This window comes from Dipteris shenzhenensis, chromosome 26 (genome assembly GCF_047967505.1).
Source record: "Dipteris shenzhenensis isolate YYH24624 ecotype China chromosome 26, Dip_SZ_1.0, whole genome shotgun sequence".
Classification (NCBI taxonomy): domain Eukaryota; kingdom Viridiplantae; phylum Streptophyta; class Polypodiopsida; order Gleicheniales; family Dipteridaceae; genus Dipteris; species Dipteris shenzhenensis.
Genome location: NC_141621.1, coordinates 39,697,136 through 39,712,619, shown reverse-complemented (window position 1 = coordinate 39,712,619; position 15,484 = coordinate 39,697,136). Strand labels below are relative to the sequence as shown.

At 46.5% G+C, this 15,484-nt stretch overlaps 1 protein-coding gene across 1 annotated transcript in view; it reads left to right on the top strand.

Annotated features, from left to right (window-relative positions):
- The window catches only part of LOC147885057 (protein MID1-COMPLEMENTING ACTIVITY 1-like), a 61,064-nt gene that overhangs the window by 17,226 nt on the left and 28,354 nt on the right, over window positions 1-15,484 (top strand). The window lies entirely within an intron of this gene.

The following is a 15,484-nucleotide window of genomic DNA, read 5'->3' as shown; positions in this document are numbered from 1 at the left end:
AAAATGAATGTTTGAGGTGTCAATAAAGGTTCTAAGCCTTGGATAGTTCTCTTAACATGATGTATTGATTTTATATTGGTCATGTGTGGCTCCATGTTTCTCATTAGTCCCTGGAGCCAAGAGGGGGATGTACCGTGGGAGTCATGTATTGGCTTTGATAGGTCTATTTGTCAGGCCTGGCATGTGAGTTCTAGGATGTTGGTGCATTGGTCTCCTAGACCTCTGAGTTGGTCATGCATCCATGCATGATGAGATTCTGAGCCATGCTAGGTGAGCCTCTGAGTCTATACCATGCTCACTAGCCTCTGACCTGTGCTCACTTGCCTCTGAGTTAGCATGGGAGCCATGTCTAGTTTTAGACCATCATTGCACAGTTCGATGACCGTCATTGTCATTTTTTGTTCTTGGTTCCATTCCAGTAGTCACTCATCTTTCCTCCATGAGGGTATGTTAGGAAATGGAGTCAAGTTGAGTCCGTTTTGGTTAGTTCTAGTGAGTCCTTGTGTGAGTTTTAGTCTAGTGTCCTATGGATGCCACATGTCATATTGGGAGTTATTCCATGTGCATTGGTACTCATATGTGTGTGTGTGCTCTATATAAGAGCTGTACTTGTTAGTTATAAAATCAATCAAGTATCAAGTCTACAAGCTCTTTGGTCTACATGTGAGTGCTTTCATTTTGTTCATTGCTTTTGCTATTTCCTTTCCATTTCATTATGTCTCTCTTTGGGTATCATTATATCTCTCCCTAGCCTGCCCTCTCTCTCTCTCTCTCTCTCTCTCTCTCTCTCTCTCTCCACCATGCACCTTTAATTCTCTCTATCTCTCTCTCTCTTCTCTCTCTCTCTCTCTCTCTCTCTCTCTCTCTCTCGGCTCTTCCTCTTTTAATTTTCTACTAGTTTCTTTCTTTTTGCTTTCAAAGTTTTTGTTGTTTGGTTTCAAATTCAAAGCTTAGTAAGCACTGGGTTTACCCAAGAGATTCTGGAATCTTTCAAAACCCAGATGGCAGTTTATGCTTGGGTACTGATGAGAACATAAGTGTAGCTTTGCTTACTAAGTTCTTTTGCGTCTTTTTCATTTTTCTCATTTACACATTTTTTATAACTCTCTCTTTTGTTCTGTTGCTTTTTCTATGATTTTTTGTAATTAATTTGTAAGATTGGATATTTTGGTGCCCACTGAGGTATCGGCAACCAAGGAGCTGTTGAGCTCACTGTCCTGCTGCTCCCTGCTGCCCGCTGTCCTGAACCCCTCTCCCCTCCCTCCCAGCCCTTCCCTTCCCCTCCCTCCTCTCCCTGCCAGCCCCTCCTCCCGGGCTGCTGGCCCCTCACCTGCTGTTGCCTCTTCTGCTTCCTTCCCTCCCTCTCCCGCTGCTCTCCCCCCTCGCTGTCTCTCCCGCTCCCCTCCCTCCCTCTCTTGCTGCCTAGCTCTCCCTCCCTACCCCCGCTACCCCCCCTCCCTACTCTGCTACCTCTTCCTCCCTACCCCGCTACTTCTCCCCCTACCCCGCTAGCTCTCCCTCCCTACCCTGCTACCTCTCCCTCCCTACCCCGCTCCCTTCCCCTCTCCCTTGCTGCTCTCCCTGCCTCTCCCTACCCCCTGCTGTCCTTCCCTCCTTACTCCCTGCTTCCCCTACCCACCCCTACCTCCCTACCTCGCTGCCCTCTCCCCTCCTCTCCCTACCCCCCGCTGCCCCTCCTTCCTATCCCCCTGCTCCTTCTACCCCTCGCTCTCCCTACCCCGCCTCCCTTCCCCTCCCCCGCCCCTTCCTTCTGCCCCTCCCTTTGCCCCTTTCTCAGCCTCTGCATCACCACCTCCCTCCCCCCCCCCCCCCCCCTCTTCAACTCCTGATGGAACAAGAGAGATTTTCTCTCTTTGGCAGCAGGTTGTCGGACGGACAGAGCATCTTCGTGTTCGTGTCAGCCATTCCACCTTGATTGATGAATGGGTTCCCATTCAGCCAATCCTTGATCGCTTCCACCGGCCACAAAAACGGTTATCTTTTCCAAATACGGGCTTCAGCAACTTAAGACAGACTCAGAGCAGGAGTATGCCACCTCACTCTTTGCTTGCATCCACGGTTCCCACCCCTCCAGGCTATAGGCTAGGGATTGGACGCTTTCGGCTTTACCTGGAGACCTCGTAGGGACCTCACCGATGTTCGTCTGCTCGGACGAGGGTTCTTCTAGGGTATTGGATTCTCCAGAGTCAGCATTGAGCTCCAGGAGGATATTTTTGACACCCTTCACTTTGGGTTTCGATCCAGTTGAGGAGGATAGCAGTGTTATCTCACTTTTTATCAGGTTTCTCGGCCTTCCTCAGGTCTACCATCGACTCTTATGGTCCATAGGAGCTACTTTTGGGTTGGTCACAGAGATCCCCCTCCTCCCTGGCATGTCCTCTTCAGCGGCAGAGGCTGTCAGATCGGATGGGGTGCCACGAGTAAGGGTCATCGTCTGTGACCCTGATATTACAGATGATCACATTATGCTTTAGTGACCAGATGGTTCCTTTTTTGGACAGAGAGTCGAGGTTGTTGGGAGACATGATCATTGCAGGATTTGCAAGACCTTGGGGCACTTCGCCAAGGATTGCCAAAGGAAGAAGAAAAGGCCCAAACGGTTTATTCTGCCTTCTTGTCCTACTTTTTCTACATGCGCTATCAGAGCCCCTCCTCGCCCAGGACCTTCGGGACCAGTCCCTAGACCTGGACCCTCTTCTTCAATGCGTACAGTAGGATCAATAGCCTGTTGGATGCCTGTGAGGGTTGTTAACACTCCGTCACCTCTACGAGGCACCTCGAACCATTCTCAGTTACAAACAGGTGATATTTCTGCAAACGTAGATGTGGTTGTCCTAGTCCCCCCACCTGCTCATCAGGAGGGGCAACCCATTTCTTCATGTCCTATCACTGATGCTCTTGATCAGCCCCCTCCCTTTGTTAGTCACACTTCACCTCTTGATAGAGGTAAGGGGGTTTTTTCTCCTTCTCCCTCGGGTGCAGGGATTATTCGCACTCCTATGCCAGTTCCCTCCTACAAGAACTCTTTTGCAGTACTGGCAAATTTGGCAGTGTTTGAGACAGAGGAGGAGTTTGTACCCTCTACCCTGGGGAAGCCGGTTATTGGGATTCCGTTGGATAGGGTTGCCCCTCTGTTGGAGTGGGTTTTCTTTCACCAGTTGATTTTCCTCCGCTTGACAGGAGGACTCTTTCACAGGAGAGGGTTTTCTCCACCACCAGGTTGGGTAGGGCCTTTCACCCGATCTCCTCCTCCCGTCGATGAGGATCGTTAGTCGGAACGTTTAGGGCCTTGGTGGTATACCTCATCGCCGCCGTAGGCAGCTGATTCGTAACCAACTCCATCCAGGTGTTTCAGGTGGTCCCATTGATATCCTTATGCTCCAAGAGCATAAGCTGGATGATAGAGATTGTGCCAAGTCAGGTAAGCTTCTTTCTGGCCATACTTTTTGGTCACCTGCCTTGGGCACTAGGGGTGGCATTTGTATTTCTATCTCTTCTTCGATGCTCCCCTTGGTCATTGGACACGGAGTCATAGTCCCCTCTAGAGCACAGTGGGTTATTTTGATAATTGGTCGGTGTAAGGTTGGCTTCCTTAACCTTTATGCACCCAACTTGAGAGGGGATCGTGTCCTCTTTGGAAGGAGTTGCACTCTTGGTCACATATTGCAGATTCTTGGATTATTGGGGGCAATTTCAACATGGTTGAGATGCCTTTAGACAAAAGAGGGGGTAGGGAAGGTGGCATTCACTCCCTAGAGAAAGCAGCGTGGGATGCCTTCCTTTTTCAATTCAATGGCAAAGATGTTTGGTATGATGATGCTTTTCACACTTAGCCACAGTCTCTTCTGTTTTCTTGGCCGAACAGGAGAGTAAGGATGCCTATCCACGCACGGGTTGACGGATTTTATGTGGATGATTGGGCACTGGATAGAGGTGGGACAGTATGCATCAGTGCTGGGGTGGCCACTTCAGATCATTTTCTAGTTGTTTTGGTGTTTTCAGAGCCTCGGGTGAGAGGCCGCTTTGCCAGTATCAAGATTCCAGATGCCTTCTACGTAGAGGAGGGCCTTACAGAGATAGTGCTATGGATTTGGGTTTCTCACCTGCAAAGCGGGTAGTCATCCCCGTCAGATGTGGCTGTAGCCCTCACTGACATTAGCAGCTTTTATCACTTTGTTGCTAGTATTAGGAGAGATGAGATTCGTAGGAGAGAGATTGCCATTCGACAGCAGCTGGCAGCTCTTTAGAGAGGAGCAGAAATGGCCTACAAATGCTCGCATTTAGGAGCGCCTTGCTACAGCAAGGGCTCATCAGTAGACACTTTTAGATTAAAGAGCAAAGTATGCCTTTCACACCAAAGAGTCTTTCTGGATGCAGAGCAGAGGTAGAGTCAACAAGCAGTTCTTCTCTACTCTCGGCCCTAGAGAGAGTGTTTCGCAGCTTGTTAACTTAGACGGGATACTTCAGACACATCCAGATGCCGTCATGCAAATTGCTTCAAATTACTATGCCTCCCTTCTGACTGCAGATCCTGATTCACAGGACAGAGATGATTCGGTAGCATATTCCCATGTTGATGGATAGAGGTATGAGGGCCTCACTTGATGCACGCTTCACCAACATAGAGTCCAGGACCGCTCTTACTGCCCTTCATAAGGGTAGTTGTCCAGGGCCAGATGGATTTACACCCTTTTTTTTTTTTTGGATCAGATTGGGGATTACATCACCTTAGCCATGCAGGGCATTTGGGACTCGGGTGAGATGCCGGACTCACTCTCGGAGGGTCTCATTCATCTTATCCCAAAAGGAGGTTGCAGAAATTTAGTGTCATAGTGGAGACCGAACACCTTATTGGGCACTTTGTATAAGATCTTGGCAAAAGCCATCAGCCTGCGATTGCAGCCCATCCTGCCAAATCTTATACATGACACACAAATAGGCTTTGTCCATGGCAGAAGCATTTTTGATAACATATTCTCATTTTGGGAGGCTTCTGAGTAGGCTATGCATGAGGGCCATAGATTGGCAATTCTACTCTTGGATTTCGAAAAAGCATATGACAGGGTAGATTGGGGTTTTCTAGAGGAAACCCTTCTTCGCCTCGGATTTTCAGATTTGTGGATTAGAGGGGTTTCTGCTTTTTATAGGTCAGCCCATAGCCAGGTACTCATTGGTGGAGTCAAGAAAGACAGGTTTCAGATATCCAAATCAGTCTGACAGGGATGCCCTCTAGCCGTCTTTCTATTCTTATTTGTGGCTGAAGCTATGAGCCTTGCCGGTCTAGGGATTGCATCACTCAGCTCATTAGACCAGTCATGAATTTTTTATGGAGTGGACTTGATGGCATGGTAGATGTTGCAGCAAGGGTGGCTTGGGAGACCATTATTCTCCCTACATGTGAAGGGGGCCTTAATATCATTGACCCGAACTTGCAGTGCAGGGCATTGCTTTGTAAGGTGGTGGTGAGGGGACTCATGCCTGGGCAGGAACCTTGGAAGGATTTCTTTTTTGGACGCATTCAGGCTTGCACACCTACCTTGGGAGATGATTGGGTGGACAGCCCTCATTGGATTTTTACTTCTGTCCCTCTCAAATCTCTTGCCTCTCCTCTCATGACTGCCATCCTGAAAGCTTGGGGGAGCTTCAGGAACACTCTTCGAAGGGTTCCGTCCTCCACTCTCGAAGAGATTGATAGGCAGCCGATCATTTGGAAAGATAGTATACTTGATGAGCATGGCAGACCACTGGGCACTTCCCATTACATGTAGTGGTCTAGATGAGAGAGAGGCCCCGCCTACACAGTAGGCACTTGGAAGGCATTTATCAGGTTACCTGAGGATGAGAGACTACAGTTTGTGAGTCACCTCAAAGGGGTAGCACGCAAGATTCAAAGGTTTACAAAAATGGGATAGACCAAATACACATATCACATGGCCTACATCATATGGTGACCAGAGGTGATTTACAAAAGACATAACATTCTTTTCGGAGTACTACTCCAGGCCTTCTCCTTTAGTGCTAGCCTTCGTCATGGCTGAGTTTGCCCTTCATCTCCGTAGTGCCGACAGAAACTCAGTACGAAGACTTTATATAAATGGATGCTTAAGTATGTGTGGGTGTGTGGATTTGTATGTGTGAGAGCATGCTTTTATACTATGGTCTACACCCATTGTTGGGCGCTGATGGCGTCGGTGGGGATGTCATAGTAGCTAGTTCCTGCTATGCGTGATGGAGTTAATGGTTTTCAATCTTATGAGTGACTCTTGTGAGATTGAAACTGCACTATGTTGTGTTTTTAGAGGATGAGTTTGGGAATGCTCCTGGATTCATCTAGGTATATACTACTACAGGCAGAGAGCCTCAAAATTTGACTAAGTGATGATAAACAAAATTTCAAAGACAAAGTGCTCAAAAGGCAAAGTCCTTGTCTTCTATCACAATTTGATTCTTCATTTGTTGATGGAGCTCTCTCTTCACGAGATTTGTCATATTTTTCTTCTTCTCATTGCAAAACTTCTATGAGTGATTGTTCTTGCTACAATAAGTGCAAGGGTTGATTTTATAATAATCCTTTTCAAGATGATTATTTTTCCCACAATGCTTGCATGCCTTGTACCTGCTCTTTGATGAAAACTTTACTACAAGTGCTTCTGTGTGTACTTTACCTATTCTTGAAGTGGTCTTTCTTTCCTCCTCTTGTAAAGCACTGATGATGCCCTCCAGTGTGGGTTGGGGAAGATTCTTCAAAGTAGTCACAACATAATGATAGTCTTGAGCCATAGCATCATCTTCAATAACTGGAGAGTTAATTGAGGCCAATTGTGTCGTAAGACTCCTCAAAGTATTAACATGAGCTGCAACATTGTCTCCATCCATCTTAAGTTCAAAGAACTTAATTTTCAAATTCAATTTGGAAGTATGAGAGCTAGCACCAAATAATACATCTAACTTAAACTGTGTCTCAAAAGGGCATTCCAAATTTGAAATGTGATGCACATAATCATCTCCCAAACCTAATGCAATTATTGCATAAGCTTTCTCTATCCTTTTTGCATGTGCAGGTGTAGAAGAAGAGTCAGTTGCCTTCCTTTACCTTTGGTTGTGGTTGATTCACCTTCTTGAGAGGATTGAGTTTTGACTTGACCAAGTCCCACAAATTCTCTTTCATAAGCACAAACTTTATCTTCATTTGCCAAGTGTGAAAGCCTTGGCCATTGAACTTGTCAATTTTATAGGTAGCCATGAGAGGGTCTTACCTTTATCAGGCACTCTCTTACAAAATGACTAATCTTGTCGAACAAAGAAATCTCCCTCACCATACTAATGTAGATTGCTAGAGATAAACTCAGAAAAGCCTAGTTGTTTAGCATATGCATACCTAGTTGGCTTCTCCGAAAGCTTCTTGGCCGATGTCTTCTTTACCTTGAACTTTGTCCTTTTTGTAGTCTTCTTCAAGTGCTTAGCATTGGAAGAACATTGAGAGCTTGGCATCTTGACAAGAGATTAGTCCCAACTGAATCTCAAACTGAAATTGCACTCTCTGATCTGTAGCTTAGCACGACTTTATACCTCAAACATCATCTTAGCATTTATTCTAGCATCAAATTTTCAAAAACTGTAAAAAATGCTTGCAAGGAAACAGAGTAACTTGTAAGCTTGAATTCTCACTCCACATATCTTCAGATTTGGAGATTTGTAAGCTGGAATGATATCTTTATCCCAGAGAGTAAGCACAGTAGAGGAGGGGCGAAATAGTGTGCCACATTGCCTGTGAGAGTCTCACAAAAGCCGACTGTTCTTTTGCTAATTTCTCTGCAACCACTGGACCATATAGCCTCAGATTTCACCAGCAACAAGCTCTAGGCATTGGCTAACTTGTGCTTGAAGGGCAGGTCGCCATTTGCTCTGTAGGCGCGCAATTTGACGAACAGTCGGCGCACTCTGTTTGGATCAGCACGGATGACAGAGACCAAATCTGGAGGAATGCTTTAAGCCAAAGGTGCGCCCCAAGGGGTAGAATCTTGAGTTAAGAGGGTTTGGCAAAAGGCGCAAGGAATGAAGAGAATGGAGCTTAGCCAATTCTGAAGAGAAAGGGAGAGAGAGCTTCAAAATGGAGGTGATGGAGAAGATGATGAGGTGGCACTACCAAAGTGGATTCTCTAGAGCCTACCAGCTCTGATACCAAATGAAGAGGTGAGTGGGATAGAAGAAGTGCATCATGACACAAAGAGAGAGCTCAAGTGAGGCAAAATCAGAGTGTATTAAGATCAAGGAAGATCCTCCATTATATAGAGTGAGAGGAAGGTGTAGGCACCTCCCCTACATCAGTGGCAATCAGCCCCTATATCAGTGGAACTAGCTAAATCAAAGGAACCTTCCATGTGGGGGCCTTTGTGCTTACACACACACACGTGACTCCCCTAGATGCACACATGCACCTTAGAGCAAGCCCTTGATCACACTTATCCCAACATATTGTAGAACAATAAAATAAGTTTTCATAAAATGGAAAAGAGAGGGCATGGCTTCGAAGAGGCAGCTGGTACCTCTATATTTCGAGCTTCTCATGGAATGAAAGCAGTAGTCTTCTATTATTCTCCTACTCTTCTCAATCTTGTAGTGAACAGTCAGATGCATGTTAGTTTCTTTCTCATCCTATAGGCCACTCCGGAGGTGTTACCGGAGGCCTAAGGCCACTGATGTGAGAAGCATGAAGTGGGTGATGCGTAGACCTATGGCACAACTCTACGTTGACTGCACTACATTGCGTGATGTGTGAACCTATGACGCAACACTAGTCGAAGGTGCTACGGAATGATGAGTGCTGGAATCGGAATAGGAAGAACAAACCCAGAAAGGAGATAAGAAGAAATAACGCTAATGGCAGATAATTGAGAAAGCATCAGACAAGAGCATAACGCGAGCAAGTGTGTAACATAGAATGAAGGGATCATACACCATAGAATGAAGGGATCCTCCTCATGCACCAATCTCTCTAAAGTAGAGATCAGAGATCACTCATCCACGGTAGCAATACACACCATAACAATGCAACCGGCGAGCTCGTAGCTCTACTCTCAATCCCCCTACAATGCTGAATGAAACCCCATCCTCCTCATCTCCCCTCTTCACCCTCGCCTTTCGTGTGGGAAATCCCCTCCCTCTCTCCTATTGGCTGTCCCCTCATCGTTAGCCATCCCGCGGCTGAGTCTCTTCATGTTTTGTGCAACAGCCAACTTGTGTCACATCGGTGCATTGTAACTACTCCATGTGCACCGCCTGTAGCCACCCTGTATTTGACAAGGCACCACCGGATGAAACATCTGTGCCACCTATGAGTTAGGTCTGCAGAGGTTGGCAGAGCGCGATTGTGTGACACGAAGACCCTTGGTGAATGGCCATGTGCTTGGGTGATATGTCCTCCTGATGATGATGTCTCCATGTGACTATGCCATCTTGGTGACCATGTCCTCTCCATGACTTGTGTCCTGTTGTGACCCTGTCACCTCCATGATTTGTGTCATCCTTGTGACCATGTCATCGCTATGAGTTGTGTCATCCTTGTGACCATGTCATTGCTTGACAAAGTGACTGGACATAGCTAGTCTTGGATGATCTTTGTATAACAGTTCCCCGCCACTATCATTCACCGTTCCGGTGAATAGGTCATGTTGAGAGATGTGTAGGAAGAATTACTTTGCTCAATACAAGAATCATCATAGGTGAAGCTAACAGTGCTATCGAAAACATATCAGAGTCACTCAACTCACAGATGTATCCCCAATCCAGATCCATTGAGTTTTACAAGAGTTAACTTGAAAGAAAACCCTTCCAAAAACTTTATTAAACCAACTGGCTACCAAAATCTTCTGAGCATTTAACAAAAATTGTTCTACATAAGCCATTGGCATACAAAAAGGTCTCTTGAGATTACAAAAGTTTTGCTGAAATCCAAGAAAATCACCCAAAGAAATGAATGAGGCCAACTATGTACAAAATGCTTGAGCTGAAAATGGAACCAAACCATCCCAATACCAAAACCAGCTGAGAAGCCAACATGCTAACAAGAGATGCCACAGTGAGGAGGGAATCAAGCTAACTATACACAAAATCCTCTTGCTGAAACATACGTCACTACTCATCCCTGCCCTAAGATGGCACTGCGGAAACTCTAGACGGTTGATCATTGTCTTCCTTAACGGTGTCCATCACATTTCGAAGATTCTCATATCTCCCTTTGTATCGGCGATATTTCGATCTGTACAGGTCATGCTCTGACTACAAAGTAGTATGCTTTGCCTGGAGGGATAGTAGCTCTGCATTTAGGATCGCATGGGTATCTTTTAATGCAGAGTGCCGATCGTGGATCTCCTTATGGTCCGCTCTTGACTCTGCTGTATGTGTGCATAGAACTTCTTGGATTTGATATTCAACCCTTCATGGCTTGTGCTTCCTCTCCTCCATCTTGTTCATCTTCTATGGGTCAGTCGCCAAGAGCCCAACGCTCCTCTTTCATTCCAGCTTGTTCTTCAAAATCCTCTTCCCCTAGTTTGATGGGTCAGTGTCGTGCCTTTCCTGTACCCATATCTATTTTTTAGGGATGAGGATCCTAAGGGCAACCTAACTTCATCTGTGGACCAATCTTGAATGGCCTTTGCTGACTGCAAGTTCACGGCTGCACCCCCATCCAAGAAGACATCCTTCAGCTCCACGCCATTAATACCCACAGTGAGCCTAGGACTTTGTTCACATGTTAGAGCAGCATAAGCCGAGCGGTGATCTTCGTCCTCAATCGATCCACTCTCTAGTGTGGGCTCGCCCAGAATAGGTTCCTTTTGTTGACCCCCTAGCATGTGGTTCAGGAATGCAATGGTCTGGTCCTTGGTTTGTGGGGACAACAAACAAAGTTACCGGAAGGTAATGTTGCGCCTGAATTCCACCAGGTCTTGGATCAAGGAGTAGGGTTGGGTAGTTGCTTTTTGTAACCTCATTCTCCTAGCTTCTGTATGAGGGTCAAAGCTCATGCGATGTGGAGGGTGCAAATGTGACTGTCCAGCCATTGACTCATGTGATGTTTCTTCTAGCACCTGCTTCCCTTTCTCTTGTGCCGTACCATGTCTCAAATGTCCAGCTTGTGACTCATGTAATGTTTCTTCCATCACCTGCCTCCCTTTGTCTTGTGCCATACCATGTCTCAATAGCCATCTCTCTTGGAGAAGATTAGAAGGTCTTGTTTGCTCCCCCTTACCCTTGTTCTGTCCCATGGTTGTCACCTCCTTTGCAAACTTTAGTGTTTTGAACTGTCGGGAAGGAAACTGAGGTGTACTTCCCTCCTCCTCGGAACTACTAGTTTGAAGATCATTGATGACACTCTTGACCACCGCCTGATACCTTGAAGGCATAGATTGGTCACTTGAAGGTGGTCTTTAGAGCTATTGACGGGCCTAGATGGGTGTGAGGACTTTGATGCTCTTTCTGTTTGACTAACAGGAGAGGATGCATTCCTTTGGTCCACTGTCCACCCTGGAGGGAGGGGGTGACCTTAACCTAGAGGGAGGGGGTGACTTTGGAGGGATGCATTGCTAGGGACGGAGTTGATACTAGTTGGTGTGATGAGGCCTATGGTGTTGAGACTGAGTCGTCTGTACAATCACCATCCTTTGTTTGTGACCTTGTCACAACTTGCAACACTGCACCAATCAAATGGGTGTGTCGCCCTCCCATGCCACTACCACATCAATCATGTTGACTTGGGATGCCGGTTCACCTTTGGTATTGGGACAATCTCTATTGTAGTGATCATTTGTGTTGCATTGGGTGCAAGAGGGTCCGCTAAACGGGTGTGGACAATCATCTTGGTAGTGGCCGTACTCTCCACATCGATACACATGATAGGTCTTCGAAGGTTGGTCCCTCTACTAGCGCCTCCATGAACTCCTCGAAAACCACCCCGTTGACATCGTTGATAGTATGGTCCATACCTACCTTCGGGAGTAGGTGGTTGGTACTGTGCATAATAGGGTTGAGGATAAAAGTATGGGGCCTCAACCGGATTAGGCGTAGGAGCTTGAAGCAAAGGGGGAGTAGGAAGTAGTGCAAGTGGAATGATAGGAGGGGAAGGTGGCTCAGATGCTTTTCCAAGAGTAGGAGGTACAGGTACCGGACTAGAAGCTATCAGTGCAGCTCTGTTGACTGCAGCAACTAGGGGTTCCCTTGGAGAATAGTCTGGTAGAAGCTTCCTTAACCCTTTGAGGTACCCACACTCGGAGGCATCATGTCCATGGATTTCACAAAATGTACAAAATGAGGTAGAAGTAGGTACCTTGCGCTTAGAGGGACACTCCCACTGACCATGGCCAGAACCCTTGCATTCTGTACACCAAATACCACTTCTGATCTGGGCCTCATTGGATGATTGTCCATCCACCCATGTTCTATCTTTCAGACCTTTGATTTCTTCTAATTCCTTCTTCAGTTGCTGCCATGCTGATGATCCCTCCTCTCTCAAGGGCTGGGTTGTCAAGTCGGCGATGAGGCAACACTTAACTGCGATCGTTCCATCTTCACGGCTTCCCTCAAGAAATCTTGTAGTGAGGCATGTTCAGGGAGTTTGTCAACCATCCTTATAGCAATGGTGGGAGGTAATGCCTTCAAAAACCACCCCTTCATGACACAATCATTAGGTGGCACAAACATCTTGGCGGTCAAGACCCTCATCCTTCTGTGCATCTCAGAGATACTTTCTCTAGGCTTCATAGTGTCAGCGGACAACTCCTGGACAATCATGTTTGAACTTCTCCAATTTGAAAGTCCGTAAGAATTCCTCCCTTAGAGCTGTCTAAGTTTGAAAATGGTCGAGGAGAAATTGACTCTACCATACATCAGTTGCATCCTCCAATGACGATGAAAAGATGTGTAGGAAGGCATGCTTGTTCTCCACACCTTTAGCTTTGCATGTCGTGAGAAATTTCCTCACATGAGCTTCCGCATCCTCATGGAGGTGACCTTGAACTTTTGAGTCTTCACATGGACCTTGTTGAGTAACTCAAGAAGTCTAGCTTTTTTTGCAGGACTAAGAACCACAATACCCACCCCAGAGATGAAGGGCCTCCTGATGGAGCAGTACTAAATGTGGGTGCCATGGAGACATACAGTGGAGAGGATGATGAGGCGACACCTTGTGCAAAGGATCACATTGGTGAAGTCACCACTGATGTAGCTGTAGAGGACCACACTAGTGAAGTCACCATTGATGGTATTGTATATGTTGGAGGCGCTACCGTTGTGAAAGTAGATGGTGAGGACATAGGAAACATGGGGATCAAAGAGGATGCAAGGGCAATTGGGAAAGAGAAGGATGGGGTTGAAGCCATGCATGATGGACAAGTAGTAGGAAAGGACATAGTTATGGTAATGGCAACGTAGAGTGTAGGGACATGACCGGAGCAAAATGAGAGCCCACAAGTGTCATGGATGTAGAAACTAGACTCGACGGATCGGGGTTATGCATAATAGACGAAATAGTAGCTTGACCACTAGATGTCAAGTCCGGTGCTGAAGTAGGCACTACTCCCGTTGAAGTGGTTGTTTGATGAAGACAGTTGCAAGAGGAGAAGAGGTGCTTCTTGACATTGAAGAGCTCCTGAGGAGCTCTCGTCCTTCGTACTTTCCTCTTTCACATGCTCTCCGCTTTGTACTTCTCCTCCTCTGGAGTCTTGATCCGACCACCAGGGATCTTGTTGGTCAGATCGATGAGAGTTTCGATGAAGTTACTTGCTCTGGCTACTGCTCCAATGGGTTCACTTTGTGCTCGCCTTGAGGACTTCGTGAACTTCTGTCTCGCATAATGTTTTTTGTATCGAATTTGGTTAGCTGGAAGTCTTCTCTCCACTATCCTCAAGTACCTCCTAGTTCTCTCACTAGCTCCTTCAAGGATATCATAACTACTCGGCATAAGAACTCTCTCCTCTAGGACCCTCGAATGCCACTTCACTCTTGCTACTCAACACCAACACTTTCCCACTGTGATCGCCATAAAGTGTCTCAGGGGGAGGTCCGCTTAGTTCTGGAGGTGTTACCGGAGGCCTAAGGCCACTGATGTGAGAAGCTTAAAGTGGGTGATGCGTAGACCTATGAAACAACTCTACGTCGACTGCACTATACTGCATGATGCGTGAACCTATGACTCAACACTAGTCGAAGGTGCTACGGATGGCTGAGTGCTGGAATCGGAACAGGAAGAACAAACCAAGAAAGGAGATAAGAAGGAATAACGCTGATGACAGATAACGGAGAAAGCAGTAGACGAGCATAACGCGAGCAAATGCGTAACATAGAATGAAGGGATCCTCATACACCATAGAATGAAAGGATCCTCATACACCAATCTCTTTGAAGCGGAGATCAGAGATCACTCAAACGTGTAGCAATACACCATAACAATGCAACCGGCAGCTAGTAGCTCTCCTCCTCTCTCCTTCTCACTCTCAATCCGCGTACAATGTTGAATGAATCCCCATACTCCTCATCTCCCCTCTTCACCCTCGCCTTCCGGGTGGGAAATCCCCTCCCTCTCTCCTATTGGCTGTCCCCTCATCGTTAGCCATCCTGTCGCTGAGTCTCATGATGTCTTCTGCAATGGCCAGCTTGTGCCGTGTTGGTGCATTGTAATTACTCCATATGCACCACCTGCAGCCACCTTGTCTCTGACAAGGCACCGCCGGATGAAACAAATGTGCTACCTATGAGTCAGGTCTACAGAGGTTGGCAGAGCGCGACTGCGTGACATGAAGACCCTTGATGCATGGCCATGTGCTTGGGTGAAATGTCCTTTTGATGACCATGTCCCCATGTGACTATGCCATCCTGGTGACCATGTTCTCTCCACCTGTTGTGACCCTGTCACCTCCATGTGCTTGGGTGATATGTCCTCTTGATGACCATGTCCCCATGTGGCTATGCCATCCCGGTGACCATGTCCTCTCCACCTGTTGTGACCTTGTAACCTCCATGACTTGTGTCATCCTTGTGACCATGTCATTGCCATGGCTTGTGTCATCCTTGTGACCATGTCATTGCCTGACAAAGTATTGGACTTCTGCATATCTTTGTATAACACCCTCTTTTCTTTGTGACATTTAAAACCTAGTGCAATCTCTTCATGCTTCACTGTGGATATGATTTATCAGTTGAAAGCTGTTGCAAATATTGGCATCTCCTATTTGTCTGTAATAATGTTGCTTAGATCTTTATGAAGCTCGTGTTGTCAGCCAGCATTTTTTACAGGGATCCAGAAAATCAGAAATACCTATTTTGCATAGCTTCTATGGTAAGCAGTTTCCGAACAACTTTGCACATGTTCTAAGATTCATGAACACCAAATTGAGAATGTATGTATATTTTAAGTAATCGTAAGCTCCGCATCAGCTCTTTTTGTGTTGTCTAATAATCTTGTTGCATCTAT